Below are 26,676 nucleotides of genomic sequence, written 5' to 3' on the forward strand. Positions count from 1 at the left end.
GGCATGGCAAGCCGTTCCACAGGACTACATCCAGCATCTCTACGATCGTCTCCATGGGAGAATAGCAGCCTGCATTGCTGCGAAAGGTGGATATACACTGTACTAGTGCCGACATTGTGCATGCTCTGTTGCCTGTGTCTATGTGCCTGTGGTTCTGTCAGTGTGATCATGTGATGTATCTGACCCCAGGAATGTGTCAATAAAGTTTCCCCTTCCTGGGACAACGAATTCACGGTGTTCTTATTTCAATTTCCAGGAGTGTATATGTCACTTGTCAGAATCATATCTAGACGAGTCTCATATCACTCCAAATGCACACGCCCCTTACCATTACAGAGCCTCCACCAGCTTGAACAGCCCCTGCATACAGGGTCCATGGATTCACGAGGCTGTCATCACACCTGTACACGTCCATCCGCTCGATACAATTTGAAAAGAGACTCGTCCGACCAGGCAACATGTTTCCAATCATCAACAGTCCAATGTCAGTACTGAAGGGCCCAGGCGAGGCGTAAAGCTTTCTATTGTGCAGTCATCAAGAGTACACGATTGGGCCTTCGGCTCTGAAAGCCCATATCGATGATGTTTCGTTAAATGGTTCGCACGCAGCGATGTCCGAGATTTGATGTTTTGCAAGTTTCATGTTATTCACGGTACACTCGTGAAATGGTCGTACAGGAGAATGCACAATTCGTCGCTACCTCGGGGATGCTGTGTCCCATCGCTCGTGCGCCTACTATAACACCATGTTCGCACTCACTTAAATCTCTATAACCTGCCACTGCAGCAGCAGTAACAGATCTAACAACTGTGCCAGACGGTTCTATTCTTATCTACTTCTACATCTACATCCATACTCTGCAAGCCACCTGACGGTGTGTGGCGGAGGGCACCTTGAGTACCTCTATCGGGTCTCCCTTCTATTAAAGTCCCGTATTGTTCGTGGAAAGAAAAATCGTCGATATGCCTCTGTGTGGGCTCTAATCACTCTGATTTTATCATGGTCTCTTCGCGAGATATACGTAGGAGGGAGCAATATACTGCTTGACTTCTCGGTGAAGGTATGTTCTCGAAACCTCAACAAAAGCCCGTACCGAGCTACTGAGCGTCTCTTTTGCAGAGTCGTCCACTGGCGTTAATCTATCATCTCCGTAACGCTTTCGCAATTACTAAATGATCCTGTAACGAAGCGCACTGCTCTCCGTTGTGTCTTCTCTATCTCTTCTATCAACCCTATCTGGTACGGATCCCACACTGTTGAGCAGTATTCAAGCAGCGGGCGAACAAGTGTACTGTAATCTACTTCCTTTGTTTTCGGATTCCATTTCCTTAGGATTCTTCCAATGAATCTCAGTCTGGCATCTGCTTTACCGACGATCAACTTTATATGATCACTACATTTTAAATCACTCCTAATGCCTACGCCCAGATAATTTATGGAATTAACTGCTTCCAGTTACTGACATGCTATATAGTAGCTAAATGATAAAGGATCTTTCTTTCTATGTATTCGCAGCGCATTACACTTGTCTACATTGAGATTCGATTGCCATTCCCTGCACCATGCGTCAATTCGTTGCAGATCCTACTGCATTTCAGTACAATTTTCCATTGTTACAACCTCTCGATATACCACAGCATCATCCGCAAATGCCTCAGTGAACTTCCGATGTTATCCACAAGGTCATTTATGTATATTGTGAATAGCAACGGTCCTACGACACTCCTCTGCGGCACACCTAATATCACTCTTACTTCGGAAGACTTCTCTCCATTGAGAATGACATGCTGCGTTCTGTTATCTAGGAACTCTTCAATCCAATCACACAATTGGTCTGATAGTCCATATGCTGTTATTTTGTTCATTATATGACTGTCGGGAAATGTATCAAACGCCTTGCGGAAGTCAAGAAACACGGCATCTACCTGGGAACCCGTGTCTATGGCGTTGCCGACAGCACCGCCGTATTCTGCCTGTTGAATACGCATGCCTATTTCTTTGGCGCCTCAGTATATGACTGCATCCAGGTGCACACCCCTTCTTCCGAAGAGGAGCCCACATGTCGGCAAAAATGTTGCGACTATGCTTTAGAAGTTTCGCTGGGAAGCCCTTACACATCCTCCATGCAGTCTCCATGTCTCCCATGCGTTTCCTATAGTTGAAGCACGGAAGCTCATTCGTGGCCATCGGTTCGCTTCGGACCAAGAGGTGAACACTTGGGTACAATCATGTTTCTGTAGTCAACCGCAAACATTTTGCCATGAGGAAACTGACCGTCTTGTCTCACAGTGGAACAAATGTATTAACAGTTATGGCTACTCCTTGCGAAATAGTGCCAGTTGCGGTGGCCGAGCGATTCTAGGCGCTTCGGTCCGAGGCCGCACGACTGCTACGGTCGCAGGTTCGAATCCTGCCTCGGGCATGGATGTGTGTGATGTCCTTAGGTAAGTTAGGTTTAAGTAGTTCGGAGTTCTAGGGGACTGATGACCTCCGATGTTAAGTCCCATAGTGCTCAGAGCCATTTCAACCTTTTTTTTTTTTTTTTTTTTTTTTTGCCAAATAGTAAACAGTTTACTTACTTTTTAGGGTTCCGTAACACAGTTGGTAAAAACGGGAACCTTAAAGGGTCACTTTGTTGTTCATATGTCTTTCTGTCTGTGTGTCCAACTGTTCAAAACCCTGTTTCTCAGGAATGGGTAGCCGTAGCAAGTTGAAATTTATGTCACATATTTCTATAAACCCTTCGATACGTATAAAAGTTAAGCTTCTAAGTCATTGCAATCGAAAGATACGGCCTTTATGTCACAATTTTCGATACTCGCAAACTCATTCATCGAAACCTGCAGCGTACATCCCGCTGACCTAGAATCATGAAGTTTGCCAAGAAGCACGATTTCACACTATAACAAAAAATCCGACAAATGTTAATTTGTAATTATATCACATCTTTTTTTGTCATTTTTTATTAGATTATTTGTCCGTCCGTGCGTCTGTTAAATCCCCTTGTTCTCGGGCAGAGGCAGACGTATCGAGTTCAAATGTATGTCGCATACGAAGGTTTATGGCCCCTCGTTAGTATAATAAACATTAGCTTCTAAGTCAGTGTAATCGAAAGGTATGGCCGTTTATGTCACTCGCTCACTAAAACCCATAGGGTACTTCCCCTTGACATAGAACCACGAAATATGCAAAGAAGAAAGGTTTCACAGTACAAGGAAAAGGGAAAAAAATCCTAAAATTCTTAATTTCTAATTATATCACACGAAAAACAATTATTTTTGCAGTTTTTAACCGACTTAAAGCTTGAAATTAAAACATTTTCGATAGTCCTGGAATCCCTGATACCGATATCTTGCCAGTATCAGTGTCGATAAAAGGCAAAAATTGACGAGATCCTCGATTCCCAGGAAGTCTATATGCATAATAAAGTTCGTACGGAACCCTCAGAGATGGGAGGCCTACCCGCGTCTAGCCAATTTTTTTCCTGGATGAAATTTTCACTTTGCAGCGGAGTGTGCGCTGATATGAAACTTCCTGGCACATTAAAACTGTGTGCCAGACCGAGACTCGAACTCGGGACCTTTGCCTTTCGCGGGCAAGTGCCCTACCATCTGAGCTATCCAGTTTCATATCAGCGCACACTCCGCTGCAGAGTGAAAATCTCATTCCGGAAACATCCCCCAGGCTGTGGCTAAGCCATGTCTCCACAATATCCTTTCTTCCAGGAGTGCTCGTTCTACAATGTTCGCAGAAGAGCCTCTGTGAAGATTGGAAGGTAGGAGACGAGGTACTGGCAGAATTGAAGCTGTGGGGAAGGGTCGTGAGTCGTCCTTGGGTAGCTCAGATGGTAAAGTACTTGCCCGCAAAAGTCAAAGGTCTCGAGTTCGAGTCTCGGTCCGGCACACAGTTTTAATCTGCCAGGAAGTTTCAATTTTTTTCCTGTCTGTATCGTTTTCGTTTGACTTCCTCTTATATTAGGTACTATTAGTACATTACATTACATTACATCCATTTCAACAGCGACGAAACAAGGCCTAGAACCGTTACGGTGGGCTTCCCTCCCAAGCAACGGAATTCCAGAAATAAGATGATCAAGGGCTTTTGTACCGTTACCATAATCTAACGTGGAAATTACTTCGATAAATAGAGAAATATTACCATAATCATGCAAAAACACGTCTTAGAACTTTCCTTTTGTCATTAATCAATGGACTTTAATTTCGAAATTATCGTCGATTATCCACTCTGCAGCGGAGTGTGCGCTGATATGAAACTTCCTTTCAGATTAAAAACAGTGTGGCGGACCGAGACTCGAACTCGGGACCTTTGCCTTTCGCGGGCAAGTGCTCTACCGTCTGACCTGTCCAAGCACGACTCACGATTCGTCCTCACAGTTTTACTTCCGCAAGTATTTTCCTCTCCTACCTTCCAAACTTTACAGAAGTTCTCCTCAGAAAGATGCGGGATTAGTACTTCTGGAAGAAAGGATATTGCGGAAATATGGCTTAGCCATAGCCTGTAGGATGACTGCAGAATGAAATTTTCACTGTGCAGCGGAGCGTGCGCTGATATGAAACTTCCTGGCAGATTAAAACTGTGTGGCGGACCGAGACTAGAACTCGGTACCTTTGTCTTTAGCGGCCAAGTGCAAGTGCTCTTGCACTTGCCCGCGAAAGACAATGATGCCGAGTTCGAGTCTCGGTCCAGCACACAGTTTTTATCATAGATTACTTTCCGCTAACAAATGCCGAAACGCGAGAACGCGGAGGTAAATTTCAGGTACGAAGTGACAAATTTGTTGCGGTCTGGGTAGAATGCGAATCTTCGGAAGTGCCGCTATATTGTATGTATCAACTATTTCGGCATTATTCGAAAGAGAGAAAGTATTGCTCCACTGGCCGTAAGTTACCAGCCTGTAGCTAATTGGTAGCCGTAGAACTGTATAGATGAAATCTTTCTCCACAGTTCGCAATGCAACAATCATAGCATGAGATGGCATCTTGAAAGTCATGAGTAAAGAAAATCAGGATGCTACGTTTCTTACTTCTGGAAAGCATTTGCCTCTCGAGCACCCCACCCCACAGCTTGCTGAGGAAAGAACCGTCCATAGCTATAAAATAAAATAAGTGATTCGATTGAAGATTTTTTCCTACTGTGGGTGCAGAACGTTATCTTGGATGGAGAGTCGTAGGCAGGTATCATGGTATTCTGATGGTCCCATTATTACTCTCGAAGGCCGTATTACAACCAAAGATTATGTGAACACTTTAGGTGATCAATTGCACCCCATGATTCAAATGTTGTGCCCCAACAATGATGCCATATTTCAGGACGATAACGCACCCCTTCACACAGCCAGGACAGTGCAATCGTGGTATGAGGGGCATGCAACTGAACTGCAGCGTCTTTCCTAGCCTGAAGAGTCCCCAGACTTGAACATTATCGAACCCTCGTGGGCGATATTGGAGTGCACACGCCGGAAATTTCCGCCTCCCTCGTCACTACATGAGTTAGAAGAGGTTCTGATCGAAGATTGGCACAACATTCCACTGGAGACTATACGATGCCAGTATTCCGGGAAGAATCGTAGCTGTATTTCGGACATATACTTATTAATAAAGCATTCTCAAGTAAGTACAGGTTTCCACATTATTTTACCTATCCCTGTTGTGACTGACGACTCGCAATTTTTCACAACACAACTTTTATTGATGTAAGTTCACAAGGTTGATGACTGAACATACAAATGAAAGGTAACAATAACGAAAAATAAAGTCTCCTAATTGAGGCAAACAAAAGTTCACTTCTTATTTTCCACAAAGGTTCGTGGTAACACTCTCACACACTAGGAACAGTCCAATTCGGAGACGAAGACATAATCTTCGACTGTTGCAGTACACATCCGGCGTGCACTGAACTTCAGGCCAGGTTTTAGCCCCCAAATAGCTGTGTCCAGCCAATCAGATTTCGCCGTAGTGATACTTCCTGCAGGCCGTGGCTCGAGCTCCCCCTGCAGGAAGTAGTGCTCGGAATGTTTCTTTACATTATCTTGTGTGTAAATAGCCGGTGTTTACCATGGTGCTTTTGGGTACGCCTTTGGGCGTAGACAACCTCGTCCTCTGTGGTGTAATGTGGGTTGCCGGCCGTCAGGGGCTACCTTGGCTCCGGTATAACACCTGTAATTCTCACTGACCTAGAATCAAGAAATTTACCAAGAAGCACGATTTCACACTACAACCAAAGGAAAAAAAAAATCCGACAGTTGTTAATTTTTAATTATATCACGTCAGGAATGTCCCAGGGAATTGTATTGGAACCCTTGTTGATCGTGTTGCATATTCATGACCTGGCAGAATAGTAGTAACCTTAGTATTGGTAGCATAAAATAATATAAAACAGTATTATACTATATTATGTAATAATTATTAAGGTAATAATAGTGATCTCAGACTCCTTGCAGATGATGCAGTTATCTACATGGAAGTACCAGCCGAGAAATAGTGCGCAATTATTCAGTCGGCTGTAAAGAAAATTTCACATTGGTACACTGATGGGCAACTTGCTTTAAATGTTCAGAAATGCAAAACTGTATATTTCACTAAACGAAAAAAACACCTTTTCCTACGATTAAAATATCAGTGAATTACAGATGGAATCAGTAGTGTTATACTCGTTCCTGGATGTAATGATTTGTAAGTCCAGAACCGCGCTGCTGCTACGGTCGCAGGTTCGGATCCTGCCTCGGGCATGGATGTGTGTGATGTCCTTAGCTTAGTTAGGTTAAGTAGTTCTAACAAGGGGAGGCCGCCAATTGTGAAATTCAGATTCGATTCATACTGCGCATAATAAAAGCTCATGGCCAGAGGTGTAATGTGGCAAAGCACCAAGATGCACTTCTCAGCCGTTGTCGAGAAAATCGACAGTTAAAAGAAACCGTTGCGGTGAAATACTCTCTACGATTTATTATTTCCTACAGTGTTGTGGCGTAGCGGTAAGCGCTCGGGTTCGTAATCCGAAGGTCGCCGGATCGAATCTCGCACCATGCAATTTTTATTTATTATTAGTTTTTTGTAATTCAAACATTAATGAATTGCTTATGCATGTTGGTGAAGGCGGATCGCTCTCCAATTGTACCGCCTCCATCTTTCCGTTTGTTTAACGGGGTGTACCAAAGCTCTCACGTCCGCACTGATTTCCGACAATGTTATAAGTTGCACTAGGGACCGCATCTACCTTCTTTCGAACTTAGCAGGCAACTACGCTGTTATGCGGCGGCTAGTTTCGGCCCATTCAACATCTGTCCTTCAAGTGTAACGAGCGAGTAACGGAGTTTATATTTCATACCTGCCACAGCAAATTTGTGTTCGTGGGGTCTCTATTCTAATTCGAATGCTTGACTTACGCCATACGTATTCGTTTCGGAATATCGTTTCTACGTCTTCCGTTAACTATACGTGGTTAACATTATGAAGACAATTAATAACATTTGTGAAATACAACTATGCGGAAAACATAATGATGTTCGAAGTCGCCAGTTTTTCCACGACAAACGACTTTCAAAAACCTATTATATGCATAATTGTTGCAACTGATTGCCGGGAATTATATATATATAATCAGTGCGGACGTGAGAGCTTTGGTACACCCTGTTAAACAAACGGAAAAATGGAGGCGGTACAATTGGAGAGCGATCCGCCTTCACCAAGATGCATAAGCAATTCATTAATAGTATATATATATATATATATATATATATATATATATATATATATATATATGAATTACAAAAAACTAATAATAAAAAAAATTGCATGGCGCGAGATTCGATCCGGCGACTTTCGGATTACTAATCCGAGCGCTTACCGCTGCGCCACGACGCTGTAGAAAATTGTTATTCGTAGAGAATATTTCACCGCAACGGTTTCTTTTGACTGTTGATTTTCTCGACAACGGCTGGAAGTGCATCTTGGTGCTTTGCCACATTACACCTCTGGCCTTGAGCTTTTATTATGCGCAGTATGAATCCAATCTGAATTTCACAATTGGCGGCCTCCCCTTGTAAGTCTAGGGGACTGATGACCTCAGATGTTAAGTCTCATAGTGCTTAGAGCCATTTGAACCATTTGTCGGTGTATGAAATGAAATGATGACATACGCCCAGTATTGAGTAAAGCAGATGGTAGACTTCGATTCATTGATAGAGTACAACGAATCTACAAAGGCGATTGCTTGTAAAACGCTCCTACGACACATTCTAGAACACTGCTCAAGTGTGTGGGGCCCATACGAAATAGGACTAACAGGGGATATTGTTGTGTATGAAGTAGGGCACTGCGAATGGTGACAGGTTTGTTTGACCCGTGGAAGACTGCCACAGAGATGCTTGAGAAATGAAATGGCGGGCACTTTAACATCGATGCATTCCGAGAAAGTCTACTAACAAAGTTTTAAGAACTGGCTGACGATTCTAGGAATATAGAGGGTGAGGCAAAAGTCTGGATACACCTCTATGGAAATAAAATGGAAATGTCGTGTGGCTAGGGCCTCCCATCGGGTAGACCGTTCGCCTGGTGCAGGTCTTTCGATTTGACGCCACTTCGGCGACCTGCGCGTCGATGGGGATGAAATGATGATGATTAGGACAACACAACACCCAGTCCCTGAGCGGAGAAAATTTCCGACCCAGGCGGGAATCGAACCCGGGCCCTTAGGATTGACAGTCTGTCACGCTGACCACTCAGCTACCGGGACCTCTATGAAAGTTTAACTTTGTGAGGAATCTTAATGGCGTCTGGTATGGGGTGTCTGCAGGCGGGGGCGCAGATCATAGGAGCTATGGCGACAGTGGCGGTCCACTCGAAATCCGCCTTCTTGGATTTTTGTTATATGTTTCAAATCGTAAGGGGTCATGTGGCTTCTTGGATTTGGGTTATATGTTTCAAATCGGAGGGGGTCATGTGGCACTTCGTTTTGAATTGCCTCTTTCTAGGGAATACACTTGTGAAATCTGTTTTAAGGTATCTTTATTTGTGTAGTAGTTAAAGTTTAGGATACTTGTCAAGAGTCGATATAACGGCATACGCTCAATGTGACGACCATTGCGCTGCACACACGATCAGAGGTCTTTTTTGCCAGTCCTCCTGCACACGCTGCAGGATCTGTGGATCAAGGCCACGCGCCTTCTCAACACGCCGACAAAGATGGGCTATATTGTTGATTTTTATCCCGTAAACAACTGAACATTATGAGGTACCTCGAAGAAAACGATTTATTGACACACAGCATGGTTTCAGAAAATGTCGTTCTTGTGAAACACAACTAGCTCTTTACACTCATGAAGTAATAAGTGCTATCGATAGGGGATGTCAAATTGATTCCATAGTTTTAGTTTTCCAGAAGGCTTTCGACACCGTTCCTCACAAGCGTCTTCTAACCAAACTGCGTGCCTACGAAATATCGTCTCAGTTGAGCGACTGGATTCGTGATTTCCTGTCAGAAAGGTCACAGTTCGTAGTAATAGACGGAAAGTCATCGAGTAATATCCGTCGTTCCTCAAGGAAGTGTAATAGGCCCTCTATTGTTCCTGACCTATATTAACGACATAGGAGACAATCTGAGTAGCCGTCGTCGATTGTTTGCAGATAATACTGTCATTTACCGTCTTGTAAAGTCATCAGATGATCAAAACGACTTGCAAAATGATTTAGATAAGATATCTGTATTGGTGCGAAAAGTGGCAATTGGCCCTGAATAAGGAAAAGTGTGAAATTCACATGAGTACTAAAAGAAATCAGCTAAATTTCGATTACGCGATAAGTCACACAAATTTGAAGTCTGTAAATTCCACTACATACTTAGGGATTACAATTACAAATAACCTACATTGGAACGATCACACAGATAATGTTGGGGTAGAGCGATTCATTGGCAGAAAACGTGCAACAGGTCTACTAAAGAGACTGCTTACACTGCGCTTGTCCGCCCTATTCTGGAGTATTACTGTGCGGTGTGGGATCCGCATCAGGTCTAACTGACGGATGACATCGAAAAAGCACAAAGAAGGGCAGCTCGTTTTGTAGTATCGCGAAATAGGGGAGATAGTGTCACATACATGATACGTCAATTGGAGTGGCAATCATTAAAACAAAGGCGTTTTTCGTTGCGATGGGATCTTCTCATGAAACTTCAAACACCAGTTTTGTCCTCCGATTGCGAAAAAATTCTGTTTCCACCCACCTACATAGGCAGAAATGATCATCACGATAAAATAAGAGAAATCCTGACTCGCACAGAAAAATTTAAGTGCTCATTTTTCCCGCGTGTCGTTCGACAGTGGAACGGTAGAGAGAAATCTTGAAGGTGGTTCATTGGACCCTCTGCCAAGCACTTCATTGTGAATAGCAGAGTAATCACATAGATGTAGATGATTTTAAATGTCTCCACGGATAAAAAGAGGTACAAGATCAGGGGAGGACAGGCCATCCGATAGGATCCCTTCCATCCATCCAGTGACCTCCAAACTGTTCATCCAGAAACTGACTTCCGCAGCCAAGTGGGGAGGTACATCTTTCAGTTGGAAGAAGCTTGGGAAATAACACTGCGGAGTCAACAGCGTTGGTAGCACATAATCACGGACCATGTTAAGATGATGTTGTTGTGGTCTTCAGTCCTGAGACTGGTTTGTTGCAGCTCTCCATGCTACTCTATCCGTGTAAGCTTCTTCACCTCCCAATACCTACTGCAACCTACATCCTTCTGAATCTGCTTAGTGCATTCATTTCTTGGTCTTCCTCTATGATTTTTACCCTCCATGCTGGCCTCCAATACTAAATTGGTGATCTCTTGATGCCTCAGAACATGTCCTACCAACCGATCCCTTCTTCTAGTCTAGTTGTGACACAAACTCCTCCCCAATTCTATTCAATACCTCCTCATTAGTTGTGTGATCTACCCATCTAATCTTCAGCGTTCTTCTGTAGCACCACATTTCGAAAGCTTCTATTCTCTTCTTGTCCAAACTATTTATCGTACATGTTTCACTTCCATACATGGCTACACTCCATACAAATACTTTCAGAAACGACTTCCTGACACTTAAATCTATACTCGATGTTAACAAATTTCTCTTCGTCAGAAACGCTTTCCTTGCCATTGCCAGTCTACATTTTATATCCTCTCTACTTCGACAATGATTAGTTATTTTGCTCCCCAAATAGCAAAACTCGTTTACTTCTTTAAGCGTCTCATTTCCTAATCTAATTCCCTCAGCGTCACCCGATTTAATTCGACTACATTCCATTATCCTCGTTTTCCTTTTGTTGATGTTCATCTTATATCCTCCTTTCAAGACACTGTCCATTCCGTTCAGCTGCTCTTCCAAGTCCTTTGCTGTCTCTGACAGAATTACAATGTCATCGGCGAACCTCAACGTTTTTATTTCTTCTCCGTGGATTTTAATACCTACTCCGAATTTTTCTCTTGTTTCCTTTACTGCTTGCACAATATACAGATTGAATAACATCGGGGAGAGGCTACAACCCTGTCTCACTTCCTTCCCAACCACTGCTTCCCTTTGATGCCCCTCAACTCTTATAACTGCAATCTGGTTTCTGTACAAATTGTAAATAGCCTTTCGGTCCCTGTACCTCTCCCCATTCACGGTTCCATCAATAAACACAAGACTCTCAACTCTTGTGTCCCAAATTCCGCACAAAACCATCGCTTTTACACCACCAGCACCTTCACAGGCATCCACTGTCGAGGGGTATGCATCTGACCAGTAACGATGATTCCGTTTGTTTACTTCTCCTTACACATAAAAATTACCTTTGTCACTGAAGAACACCGGTTGTATGAAGTTTGGATTCCTGTTACAGTGATACGGGGCCCATTCTGAAAACTGCACCTGCCGATCAGGGTCATCTTCCGAGAGATGATGTTACACCTGTAACTTCTGCAGGTGCCATTGGTGAGTGTGTAACATACGCAGGATTGTACTCTGACTGACGCCGGATATTGCTGATAACCGGTGCGTACTGCAGTGTGGACTTTACACAAACGATGCTACAATTACTGTTGCAGTCTCCTGGCTGCTGGCTGTTCTTGGAAGTCCACCGCATGGCTTGTCCACCACAGAACGCAATGCACGAAATTTGTCAAATAACTTGGATAGTGTCGTATGTGAAATGTCATTTCTCTCAGGATGCTGAGCCTTGAAGGCAGCAGCAATCTCTCTTGTCGTCCGCGGCTCGTGGTCTTGCGGTAGCGTTCTCGCTTCCCGCGCACGAGGTCTTGAGTTCGATTCCCGGCAGGGTCAGGGATTTTCTCTGCCTCGAGATGACTGGGTGTTGTTTATTTATTTATTTATTGTTCCGTGGGACCACATTTAGGAGAAGTCTCCATGGTCATGGAACGAGTCAATACATGAAATTATAACACGATTGTAGAAACAGATAAAATGAAATATCAGAAACATATTCAGATGACAAGTCGTTAGTTTAAATAAAGAAAACCAAGAATGTAACACTGGAATTTGCTTAATTTTTTAGCTCTTCCAGGAGCTCCTCGACAGAATAGAAGGAGTGAGCCATGAGGAAACTCTTCAGTTTAGACTTAAAAGTGTTTGGGCTACTGCTAAGATTTTTGAGTGTGTCTTTCATCATCGTTTCATCCTCATTCACTCGCAATTCGCCGTAGTGCCGTTAAAGATCTTGTGGAGCGGCGGCCGAACAGCCCCGCGAGGGGTGTCCCTGCCGCCAATGCCATACGCTCACTATTATTACGAGGGCAGTTCAATAAGTAATGCAACACATTTTTTTTCTCGGCCAATTTTGGTTGAAAAAACCGGAAATTTCTTGTGGAATATTTTCAAACATTCCCGCTTCGTCTCGTATAGTTTCATTGACTTCCGACAGGTGGCAGCGCTGTACGGAGCTGTTAAAATGGCGTCTGTAATGGATGTGCGTTGCAAACAACGGGCAGTGATCGAGTTTCTTTTGGCGGAAAACCAGGGCATCTCAGATATTCATAGGCGCTTGCAGAATGTCTACGGTGATCTGGCAGTGGACAAAAGCACGGTGAGTCGTTGGGCAAAGCGTGTGTCATCATCGCCGCAAGGTCAAGCAAGACTGTCTGATCTCCCGCGTGCGGGCCGGCCGTGCACAGCTGTGACTCCTGCAATGGCGGAGCGTGCGAACACACTCGTTAGAGATGATCGACGGATCACCATCAAACAACTCAGTGCTCAACTTGACATCTCTGTTGGTAGTGCTGTCACAATTGTTCACCAGTTGGGATATTCAAAGGTTTGTTCCCGCTGGGTCCCTCGTTGTCTAACCGAACACCATAAAGAGCAAAGGAGAACCATCTGTGCGTAATTGCTTGCTCGTCATGTGGCTGAGGGTGACAATTTCTTATCAAAGATTGTTACAGGCGATGACACATGGGTTCATCACTTCGAACCTGAAACAAAACGGCAATCAATGGAGTGGCGCCATACCCACTCCCCTACCAAGAAAAAGTTTAAAGCCATACCCTCAGCCGGTAAAGTCATGGTTACAGTCTTCTGGGACGCTGAAGCGGTTATTGTGTTCGATGTCCTTCCCCAAGGTCAAACGATCAACTCTGAAGTGCATTGTGCTACTCTTCAGAAATTGAAGAAACGACTTCAGCGTGTTCGTAGGCACAAAAATCTGAACGAACTTCTCCTTCTTCATGACAACGCAAGACCTCACACAAGTCTTCACACCCGAGAGGAGCTCACAAAACTTCAGTGGACTGTTCTTCCTCATGCACCCTACAGCCCCGATCTCGCACCGTCGGATTTCCATATGTTTGGCCCAATGAAGGACGCAATCCGTGGGAGGCACTACGCGTATGATGAAGAAGTTATTGATGCAGTACGACGTTGGCTCCGACATCGACCAGTGGAATGGTACCGTGCAGGCATATAGGCCCTCATTTCAAGGTGGCGTAAGGCCATAGCATTGAATGGAGATTACGTTGAAAAATAGTGTTGTGTAGCTAAAAGATTGGGGAATAACCTGGTGTATTTCAATGCTGAATAAAACAACCCCTGTTTCAGAAAAAAAATGTGTTGCATTACTTATTGAACTGCCCTCGTAGTTGCAATTTCAAACTTTAACAGATGCACAAATGAATAGATCTTAAAACAGGTTTCACATGTGTATTGCTAAGAAAGAGGCAGTTCAAAATGACCCCCTTCCCACTCGACCCAAATGCAAGATGGTGGATTTCACAGCCCTCGACATAGCTCCTATAAGTTGCGCTCCCGCCTACAGTCTCTCCATATCGTTATGGGCCCTCACACCATTCTGTTTTTATAGGGGTGTAGCCACACTTTTGTCTCACATTTTACTTCAGTTCCGGCAGGGATTGTAAGGAGAAGCTTAGATTAATTATTGCAAAATATGGTTCAAATGGCTCTAAGCACTATGGGACTTAACATCGGAGGTCATCAGTCCCCTATACTTAGAACTACTTAAACCTAACTATACTATTATTTAAACTAGTTGTCACTTGACAGGCAACGGGCTGCAGGGCTCCCGCCACCAATAAACCGCCGGCCGTGGTGGCCAAGCGGTTAAAGGCGCTACAGTCTGGAACCGCGCGACCGCTACGGTCGCAGGTTCGAATCCTGCCTCGGGCATGGATGTGTGTGATGTCCTTAGGTTAGTTAGGTTTAAGTAGTTCTAACTTCTAGGGGACTTATGACCACAGATGTTGAGTCCCATAGTGCTCAGAGACATTTTTTTTTTTTTTTTTTTTTTTTTTTTTTGCTGCTATTCAGTTCAAATAAGATCTCCGACTACCACGAAGAGATGAACCACAATACTTTTGCGAAATGGTTTGAAGACTGTGTGGTCCAGAACTTAACAAAAAACTCTCTCATTGTTATGGATAACGCTCCTTATTACTCAGTAATACAAGGTAAAGCACCCACAAAGGCAACGAGGTAAAATCGACATTGTTAGCTGGTTACAGAAACATAAGGTACAGTTCGAAAGTAATTTGAGAAGGGCAGAATTATTAGAACTTGTATCGCAACACAAGCCAAAGAACCCGATATACATTGTGGATGAAGTAGCAAAAAAATAAGGGCATAAAGTGCTTAGATTGCCTCCTTACCGTTGCCATTTCAACGCAATGGAGCTGATTTGAGCTCAGGTTAAACGGCATATAGCTGCAGAAAATAAGAAATTCACATTAACCGAAGTGGAATGCCTTTTGAAAAAGGCAGTTGAAATTCTGACATCAAGACTGGCAGAAGGTAGCGCATCACGTGAAAGGAGTGATACAGGACGCATGGAACAATGAAGGTATCTTACAACAACGTATCGAACACTTGATTATACCTGTCAATACGAACAGCGACACGGACAGTTCCACTGACTCTGACTCTGAATTAAGCGGTGTTTTCGCATTGTCTGATTAGTGTGTTGTGTACTTACTGCCATTAAATAATGTGTTTGTGAATTGATTTCGATTAATTCTTATTCTTGTTGTGAGACAAAAAAATACTGTTTGGCCAGCTCTCGTCATCTCCTTACGGTAAGTTAAACTGAATTTCAATTCTATTTCATTTTGTATGTACACCAAGATGTCATTCCATGTGTGCAATAGTTTTCGAGATTTGCAATCTAAAGAAGAAAACTTTTCCGGATGCGAAAATTTCTCACACTGCAGTAGTTAATGTAACAACGGCCCTAGTTAAAATTAAGAAAAGATATTTGATATGCTTATAGGTACCACTGAGACCGATTCTGTACGTAAATTTCAAAATATTGACGTAATATTTATAGGAGATTGAGACTTTAAACTTCATACTTGTTTCGAGTTCAGTACTGATAGGGTTGCTTAAAAACGCTGTTTTTAGAAATGTATATACAGGAAACGTAATGCACTACGAAAACTTTTAAGGATTCTTTGCCGAGTGCATTATTTTGGTCATGAACAGAAAAGAATATTTTGCTGTGACACCAATAGTTTTTCAGTAATGACGTGATAAGTTAGAAGCTGTTAGCGAAATCGAGAATTTAAATGGTTTCAAACAAATTAACGTAACTCTAGTCCTAATTAAAATTAAGAATAGATATTTGACAGATTGAGAGACATTGTAGAGATATACATCATAAGTGGGTTTGAAATTTTTTACTTACTTTTTGTAGAAGATACGGGCTTAGGCTTTAAAACGATTTTCTATCGCCGGGGGTAGCAATGCACTGAGGCGGCTGCCTCCAGCCTGTGCTTGACGTGACAACGCCGCAACTTCGCAGCGCAAACGTCAAGTGAAAACTACTTTAAATCAGACTGTAACCTGACATCACACACATCCATGCCCGAGGCGGGATTCGAACTTGTGATTGTAGCAGCAGTACGGTTTCGGACTGAAGCGCCTAGAACCGCTCGGCCACAGCGGCCGACAATTATTGCACGTGCGGCGGCATTTAAACAACCATTCTTCCCGCTCTCCAAACGTGAATGGTACGGGAAAAGTCGTAATAACTGGTACAATGGAACACACACTCTGCCATGCATTTCACTGTTTTACAGTACTTTTTTTTTCAAAAACTTTTGATATTGTCGTTTTGACGCAATTTTTTGCGCTGCTCCAGAGCTGTAACTTTCCACTTATTTTTCAGTTTTTGAATATTTTATGCTGTACTGTAAGTGGTGTTTTATGCGAAAAACCGTAAACCGCGAAGCCGTCAAAAAGCTTTCTGCGGTGCGCTGTTATACCGAAATGACTGCCCACTTCAGGTGTTTCATTAAATTTTTTTCTCTATAAATTACGATTAGAGGAGGTCGTTTTTCCACCGAGGCTGCATATTATCTGGATAAGAGGCTTTATTCACAGCTATTGGCCAATTTCAACATACCGCTCATTTTATTGAGTACATGTACGCCTACCTCAAATAACTCTACACATACTTCAAATAAGTCTAAACTTGTAGTAGAACGATTATGACAACTAAGACGCCGGCCGGTGTGACCGAGCGGTTCTAGGCGCTACAGTCACGAACCGCGCGACCGCTACGGTCGCAGGTTCGAACCCTGCCTCGGGCATGGATGTGTGTGATGTCCTTAGGTTAGTTAGGTTTAAGTAGTTCTAAGTTCTAGGAGACTCATGACCTCAGGTGTTAACAACTAAGACAAACTACGTAACACCATTAAAGGATCACTTTTTCGAAACCCCGTCATCATTTCCCATTGTGACGAATAAATTTTAAATTTGGCTCAAAGGTGGATATGGTGTCTGCTCTTTCGGACATGTCCTTTAGCCGTCTAGAACGAAATTAGAATTAATTTAATACCTGCAGCTGCTGACGAGCGTTGATATATATCAACTGGGACATGTGGAAAATGTGTGCCCCGACCGGGACTCGAACCCGGGACCTCCTGCTTACATGGCAGACGCTCTATCCATCTGAGCCGCCGAGGGCACAGAGAACAGCGCGGCTGCAGGGACTATCTCGCGCACGCCTCCCGCGAGACCCGCATTCTCACCTTGTAAGTCCACACACTACATTCGTAGTGTCCCCACCCAACACACTTATTACTCGTGGAAGACATTCTTACCAAGTCCCGCAAGAGTTCGGGTAATATGTGTGCATCCGCACAGAAGGAGGAGGTCATGGCCGGCATTTCCAGAACTATATACTTACATGGATATGGTGTCTGTTCTTTCGGACATGTCCGAAATATATACATGTCAGAACTATATACACTGCTGGCCACCGTAAATGCAACACCAAGAAACACAAGAGGTAGCACAACAAAATTTATTTTCTAGATAACTTGTTGACCAAGTATCAAATGATTACGTTTACAGACGTCTGTGACATGTGGTTCCTGCCAGAATCAGTAGCCAGAGTAGCCGCCATTGTTGGAGATCACCGCTGCCACACGTCTCGGCATTGAGTCAAAGAAACGTTGGATGTGTTCCTGGGGTACAGCAGCCCAAGCAGTTTCCACACGTTGCCAAAGATCATCTGGTGTGGCAGCTGGGGATGTACTCTGGGTCACTCGTTCAGCAACCATGGACCACATGTTTTCTATCGGCGAAAGATCCGGAGAGCGAGCCGGCCAGGGAAGCAATTCAATCTGGTTATTGACGAAGAACCTTTGGACAATGCGTGCCACGTGTGGTCGCGCATTATCCTGTTGAAATATGGCTGTGGCCGAGCCCTGAAGGTAAGGAAGGACAACTGGCTCCAGCACCTCGGATATGTAGCGCCGGCTATTTAAAGTACCGGCAATGCGTACTAGAGGTGTGCGAGAGTAATATCCAATACCGCCCCATACCATAATACCCGGTGCAAGACCAGTGTGGCGGTGCATAATGCAGCTGTCCAGCATCCTCTCTCCACGGTGTCTCCACACTCGAATCCGACCATCGTGGTGCTGCAGACAGAAGCGTGCCTCGTCAGTAAAGACAACGTCATTCCATTCTGCCGTCCACATCTGTCTGTCATCACACCATTGGCGACGGAGACGTCTGTGTTTCCGCGTCAGTGGTAGACGAAGCAATGGACGTCTTGCGGACAGACCACTCTGCTGTAAACGGCGTCGAATGGTACGCGCAGACACTGGATGATGCGTTACAGACGCAATGGGCTGTGCTATGGTTCGGGATGTCACTGAGCGATCCGTCACTGCCATGCGCACAATTTGCCTATCAGCACGTGCAGTGGTGCACCGAGGTGAATGCGATCGACCACGTCGGTCCGTCGTACCCTCCTGCATCCAACGGTCACATATCCGCATTACAGTTGTTTGGTTTCGTCCAACACGACTAGCGATTTCTCTGTATGATAATCCACAATCTCGGTAAGCCACTATCCTTCCTCTGTCGAACTCGGATACTTGATCAAACGATGTTCGCTGTTGTCTACGAGGCATAACTGATCGTCTTGTGAAACAACCACAAGGTAAACACACGTGCCGAACTTACACTCGTCGAAAGCGCCAAGCCTTAAATGACGCTATGAGGTGGCGCCGCAGGTGCGCGTGATGTGCGTCTGCGCTGAAATTCTAATCAGTTGCATATCTCATCGCTGCAAACCCATGGTGTAAATTTCACTTGATTCGGATGCTTCCTTCAGAGTGTTGCATTTACGGTGGCCAGCAGTGTACTTATATGGTGTCCGAAAGAACAGACACCATATCCATATAAGTATATAGTTCTGGCAATACCGGCCATGACCTTCTTCTGTGCGGATGCACATATATTACCCGAATTCTTACGAGACCTGGTAAGAATGTCTTCCACGAGTAATGAGTGTGTTGGGCTGGGACACTACGAATGTAGTGCGTGGACATACAGGGTGAAAGCCCACATACGCAGATTGATGAACATGCTGTTGAGCTAATCTGAAACATTGACAGCAACGTGGGCAGGAACTCTGTCCTACTGGTACACAACTGAATTCAAAATTCTATCAGATTCCAATTGCGGTTTCAAAAAACGGTGGTACGTAAAACGAAGTCTTGGTCACCCCTAGCCATAATTTCAGTTTCGGGGTGTTTCTCTCCCAATTCTGCGCCTCATGAGGATTGTTCTCTACCCATATCCGTTAGTTGTGACGACATACATAACCGCATGTGTGAAATGTGGTCTGGGCAGAGGAGGTTATGTAACAGGCATCCAAAAGGTCAACGCATATTTTCATACAGTCGGCATCATGTTCATCTTCCAGGTGATATGTTACCTGGATGCTCCAGACATTGGATCATCGATGTTCAACTTCTGGCTCAGCCGATGAAAGAAAGCGCACCAATTACCTCATCAATACTTACAAGGGAACCTCTCCATCGCACCCCCCCCCCCCCCCCCCCTCAGATTTAGTTATAAGTTGGCACAGTGGATAGGCCTTGAAAAACTGAACACAGATCAATCGAGAAAACAGGAAAAAGTTGTGTGGAACTATGAAATAAATAAGCAAAATATACAAACTGAGTAGTCCATGCGCAACATAGGCAACATCAAGGATAGTGTGAGCTCAGGAGCGCCGCGGTCCCGTGGTTAGCGTGGGCAGCTGCGGAACGAGAGGTCCTTGGTTCAAATCTTCCCACGCGTGAAAAGTTTAATTTATTATATAATCAACTTCGCTGTCCAAAATTCCAGGATATGTTCAGAATTGCTTGGACATCTGCAGGATTTGACGGTCTACACACGGAAAAAATTGAAAAAGTTAAAAACATATGTTTTGACAGAGCACAGGGAAAACTGTGTGACTGTGAAACTGTTGCATTCATTTGTTGCAGTTTATGTGACAAACTCTTATGTTCACTTTTTGGGAGTGATTATCACATCCACAAGAAAACCTAAATCGGGCAAGGTAGAAGAATCTTTTTACCCATTCGCGAAGTGTACAAGTTAGGTGGGTCGACAACATATTCCTGTCATGAGACGCACATGCCGTCACCAGTGTCGTATAGAATATATCAGACGTGTTTTCCTGTGGAGGAATCGGTTGACCTATGACCTTGCGGTCAAATGATTTCGGTTCCCATTGGAGAGGCACGTCCTTTCGTCTACTAATCGCACGGTTTTGCGGTGCGGTCGCAAAACACAGACACTAAACTTATTACAGTGAACAGAGACGTCAATGAACGAACGGACAGATCATAAATTTGCGAAAATAAAGAAAATAAACTTTTCACTCGAGGGAAGACTTGAACCAAGCACCTCTCGTTCCGCAGCTGCCCACGCTAACCACGGGACCGCGGCGCTCCTGCGCTCACATTATCCATGATGTTGCCTATCTTGCGCACGGACTACTCAGTTTGTATATTTTGCTTATTTATTTCATAGTTCCACACAACTTCTTCCTGTTTTCTCGACTGATCTGTGTTCAGTTTTTCAAGGCCTATCCACTGTGCCAACTTACAACTAAATCTGAGGGGGGTGCGATGGGGAGGTTCCCTTGTTAGGAAGACATCGTCAGATGTTGATTGTCGTCCAAGAAGTTCCTCATTGAGAACATTGTCTCATTGCCTGAATTTGTTAACGAGAAGCTCAATATTGTTCTTTGTTGGTGACCCTTTTCCGTATCTTGGACCGTACAGTTCACCCACCTCCTCGTATGTCTTACCACCAAGTTTCCAGGAAAGAATGGCTATTATTTCTTCTTGAGAGAGCACCTCGAAGAGCTATGAAAGGAGGAACTGATTATAAGGGTCAATCAAATGAAAACGAGGCACATGGAAATAAGTAAGTTAATTGTTCATTATTTCACAAGTAATCGCCATAACTGTTAATACACTCCTGGAAATTGAAATAAGAACACCGTGAATTCATTGTCCCAGGAAGGGGAAACTTTATTGACACATTCCTGGGGTCAGATACATCACATGATCACACTGACAGAACCACAGGCACATAGACACAGGCAACAGAGCATGCACAATGTCGGCACTAGTACAGTGTATATCCACCTTTCGCAGCAATGCAGGCTGCTATTCTCCCATGGAGACGATCGTAGAGATGCTGGATGTAGTCCTGTGGAACGGCTTGCCATGCCATTTCCACCTGGCGCCTCAGTTGGACCAGCGTTGTTGCTGGATGTGCAGACCGCGTGAGACGACGCTTCATCCAGTCCCAAACATGCTCAATGGGGGACAGACCCGGAGATATTGCTGGCCAGGGTAGTTGACTTACACCTTCTATAGCACGTTGGGTGGCACGGGATACATGCGGACATGCATTGTCCTGTTGGAACAGCAAGTTCCCTTGCCGGTCTAGGAATGGTAGAACGATGGGTTCGATGACGGTTTGGATGTACCGTGCACTATTCAGTGTCCCCTCGACGATCACCAGTGGTGTACGGCCAGTGTAGGAGATCGCTCCCCACACCATGATGCCGGGTGTTGGCCCTGTGTGCCTCGGTCGTATGCAGTCCTGATTGTGGCGCTCACCTGCACGGCGCCAAACACGCATACGACCATCATTGGCACCAAGGCAGAAGCGACTCTCATCGCTGAAGACGACACGTCTCCATTCGTCCCCCCATTCACGCCTGTCGCGACACCACTGGAGGCGGGCTGCACGATGTTGGGGCGTGAGCGGAAAACGGCCTAACGGTGTGCGGGACCGGAGCCCAGCTTCATGGAGACGGTTGCGAATGGTCCTCGCCGATACCACAGGAACAACAGTGTCCCTAATTTGCTGGGAAGTGGCGGTGCGGTCCCCTACGGCACTGCGTAGGATCCTACGGTCTTGGCGTGCATCCGTGCGTCGCTGCGGTCCGGTCCCAGGTCAACGGGCACGTGCACCTTCCGCCGACCACTGGCGACAACATCGATGTACTGTGGAGACCTCACGCCCCACGTGTTGAGCAATTCGGCGGTACGTCCACCCGGCCTCCCGCATGCCCACTATACGCCCTCGCTCAAAGTCCGTCAACTGCACATACGGTTCACGTCCACGCTATCGCGGCATGCTATCAGTGTTAAAGACTGCGATGGAGCTCCGTATGCCACGGCAAACTGGCTGACACTGACGGCGGCGGTGCACAAATGCTGCGCAGCTAGCGCCATTCGATGGCCAACACCGCGGTTCCTGGTGTGTCCGCTGTGCCGTGCGTGTGATCATTGCTTGTACAGCCCTCTCGCAGTGTCCGGAGCAAGTACGGTGGGTCTGACACACCGGTGTCAATGTGTTCTTTTTTCCATTTCCAGGAGTGTACATTTATCTCACTGTGGGCCAAGACGGTCAGTGCCGTCATGAAGTAATGTTTACAGCTGTTTACAAACCCATGATAGTAAGCAGGCATGCACCTCTTCCTCTGAAGCAAATCGACAGTCACGAATGTCTTGCATCAAGCTCCAAAATATGGATGTGGCATGGGAAGAGATTGGGACTGTATGGAGTATGTGTAAGGGCTTCCCAGCGAAATTTCCACGCCGTTTTCGAAACGACCTTGGCAGCATTTGGGGGGGGGGGGGGGCATTATCCTGCAAACGAATGATGCCTTCCGTCAACATTCCCGGGCATTTGAACTTGATGTCATGCTTCAATTTTTGCAGAGTATCCACAGACGGCTGTGCATTAATTCGGGCGCAATGGTCCAGAACGTCAATGAGCAGCGGGCCCTTGCAGTCAAAAAAGGAGCTCATCATTACTTTTCTGATGTCAACGGCTTTGGATTTTTTCTGTGGGGGTGAATCAATGTGCTCCTGTATGCCTCTACCGCTTGCTCTCCAGCTCAGAATGATGACACCATATTTCATCTCCCGCTGCAGTATGGGACAGGAAACAATACTCTTCGTCATGACACCATTCCAGGTGCTACAGTGATATCGACAATCTATTCAACGTCTGCTCCTCCATCAGGCTGTGGGGAACCCACTGTGCACAGATTTTCAACAACTTGTGACCTCCACTTCTCTCTTTGCTTCGTTCCTTTCGCTGATCTTTCCTCTTATTTCTTCCTTCTTCGTTCCGTGGCTGTGTCTCAGAATTTTCAGTGCAGAAATATGGTGAGAAGTGAACACATGTGTTTGCGGTGGTTCACGATATCGTAGTGCTGTGAGTGAGCGTCACTCGCGCCTCTGGTTTGATAAGACTGACGACTGACGACTGAAGTACGAACATTTCTCAATAGAAAAACAGGTATGTGCTCTCTTTTCTTTTAAAACTATAAATAGTAGCGTAGCTAGTACTATCCATCGTTCTACTAAACTGAATAAGCGCGACATCACTGATGAAGTTTCAACCTCGAAAGAAGTTCATTAATACCGATTAGCTGAAATAAAAAAAAAAAGTCATCCAATCCAGAAGTGACTCACAGTTAGAGTAATTAGTTTCTGATGTGTGTGTAGTGGTCATTAGTACTTAAAAGATCCATTCAATAATTCTGTCACTGTCCGTTTATGTGTTGCTAAGCAACGTATCAACAAGCTGGCTATGCAATGATTAATATTTGTCGTTTCCCGACAGTAAATCGCTTCTCGCTTGCTTTAAGCATCAAGTATCAGTTCAATTTTACACAGAGTACGCGAAGTAACTTGCCCCCCTTCTTGCAGCGGTGTACCGTAGGTCTCTAGAAGAGCGTAGCGTTCCAAAGGATTGGAAAAGGGCACAGGTCATCCCCGTTTTCAAGAAGGGACGTCGAGCAGATGTGCAGAACTATAGACCTATATCTCTAACGTCGATCGGTTGTAGAATTTTGGAACACGTATTCTGTTCGAGTATGATGACTTTTCTGGAGACTAGAAATCTACTCTGTAGGAATCAGCATGGGTTTCGAAGAAAACGATCGTGTGAAACCCAGCTCGGGCTATTCGTCCACGAGACTCAGAGGGCCATAGATACGGGTTCACAGGTAGATGCCGTGTTTCTTGACTTCCGCAAGGCGTTTCATACGGTTTCCCACAGTCGTTTAATGAACAAAGTAAGAGCATATGGACTATCAGACCAATTGTGTGATTGGATTGAGGAGTTCCTAGATAACAGGACGCAGCATGTCATTCTCAATGGAGAGAGGTCTTCCGAAGTAAGAGTGATTTCAGGTGTGCCGCAGGGGAGTGTCATAGGACCGTTGCTATTCACAATATACATAAATGACCTTGTGGATGACATCGGAAGTTCACTGAGGCTTTTTGCGGATGATGCTGTGGTGTATCGAGAGGTTGTAACAATGGAAAATTGTACTGAAATGCAGGAGGATCTGCAGCGAATTGACGCATGGTGCAGGGAATGGCAATTGAATCTCAATGTAGACAAGTGTAATGTGCTGCGAATACACAGAAAGATAGATCCTTTATCATTTAGCTACAAAATAGCAGGTCAGCAACTGGAAGCAGTTAATACCATAAATTATCTGGGAGTAGGCATTAGGAGTGATTTAAAATGGAATGATCATATAATGTTGATCGTCGGTAAAGCAGATGCCAGACTGAGATTCATTGGAAGAATCCTAAGGAAATGCAATCCGAAAACAAAGGAAGTTGGTTACAGTACGCTTGTTTGCCCACTGCTTGAATACTGCTCAGCAGTGTGGGATCCGTACCAGATAGGGTTGATAGAAGATATAGAGAAGATCCAACGGAGAGCAGCGCGCTTCGTTACAGGATCATTTAGTAATCGCGAAAGCGTTACGGAGATGATAGATAAACTCCAGTGGAAGACTCTGCAGGAGAGACGCTCAGTAGCTCGGTACGGGCTTTTGTCAAAGTTTCGAGAACATACCGTCACCGAAGAGTCAAGCAGTATATTGCTCCCTCCTACGTATATCTCGCGAAGAGACCATGAGGATAAAATCAGAGAGATTAGAGCCCACACAGAGGCATACCGACAATCATTCTTTCCACGAACAATACGAGAATGGAATAGAAGGGAGAACCGATAGAGGTACTCAAGGTAACCTCCGCCACACACCGTCAGGTGGCTTGCGGAGTATGAAAAAAAAAAGATGATTACTATGCCGCTCATGCTAATGTCCGTAAATTGCGGTTAACGTTACTCAATCACACACGCGACGATAACGTCCGATATCCAGCCGCTTATCTTACTCCTCGCCGATATTTGAGAATTCGCGCGCGATTTGTTTGCACCAAAGTCGGGCCGTGGTTCCTTAAAATAATTTTTAAATTACCTCCGGGTTGTAAATTAACAATTCTATGCCCATTCATGAAAGTTACAGAAGATCCGCACTCGACTACTTGATCGCGCACTCGGAAGTTTTTGTTTTTACAAAGAGAAAACATATCATGCATAATGCAACAAGGTTATTTGCTATGTCAAAACATATTTATATCTAGCTCATTAAAACTTAGGCCTTATTAAATGTTGTAGATAGTTAAATTCTTTACTCTGTAAATTATCAATAAAATTTAGAACTAAAATACATGTATAAAAAAAATTCTCAAGTTCATATAACGTCATGGTTGAAATGGCTCTGAGCACTATGCGACTTAACTTCTGAGGTCATCAGTCGCCTAGAACTTAGAACTAATTAAACCTAACTAACCTAAGGACATCATGCCCGAAGCAGGATTCAAACTTGCAACTGTAGCAGCAGCGCAGTTCCGGACTGAAGCGCCTAGAACCGCTCGGCCACATGGTCCAGCTATTATGCCCTGTTCAAAAGGTCAATGAGTAGTTTGTGTTTGGTCCCTTCCCCCAACCAATCAGCCCAGTCTTACTACGCCCTGTTCAAATGGCTCTGAGCACTATGGGACTTAAACATTTGTGGTCATTAGTCCCCTAGAACTTAGAACAACTCATACCTAACTAACCTAAGGACATCACACACATCCATGCCCGAAGCAGGATTTGAACCTGCAACTGTAGCAGCAGTGCAGTTCTGGACCGATGCACGTATAACCACTCGGCCACATCGGCCGGCTACTATGCCCTGTCCAAAAGGTCAATGAGTAGTTTGTGTTGGGTCCCTTCCCCCAACCTACCAACCCAGTCTTACTGCGCCCTGTTCAAATGGTTCTGAGCACTATGGGACAACATCTGAGGTCATCAGTCCCCTAGAACTTAGAACTACTTAAACCTAACTAACCTAAGGACATCACACACACCCATGCCCGAGGCAGGATTCAAACCTGCAACCGTAGCACCAGAGCGGTTCCGTACTGAAGCGCCTAGAACCGCTCGGCCACATGGTCCAGCTATTATGCCCTGTTCAAAAGGTCAATGA

General features: G+C 44.8%; 1 protein-coding gene and 1 non-coding gene across 2 annotated transcripts in view; one reads left to right on the plus strand and one right to left on the minus strand.

Moving 5' to 3' along the window:
• Positions 1 to 26,676, plus strand: part of LOC126428433 (unconventional myosin-Ib) — an 852,237-nt gene that overhangs the window by 532,152 nt on the left and 293,409 nt on the right. The gene's annotated exons all lie outside the window — the stretch shown is intronic.
• Trnat-ugu (transfer RNA threonine (anticodon UGU)) lies at positions 17,389 to 17,463 on the minus strand. The gene has a single exon. It is a non-coding gene; the product is annotated as a tRNA-Thr (tRNA).

Source organism: Schistocerca serialis, chromosome 12, assembly GCF_023864345.2.
Source record: "Schistocerca serialis cubense isolate TAMUIC-IGC-003099 chromosome 12, iqSchSeri2.2, whole genome shotgun sequence".
Taxonomy (NCBI): domain Eukaryota; kingdom Metazoa; phylum Arthropoda; class Insecta; order Orthoptera; family Acrididae; genus Schistocerca; species Schistocerca serialis.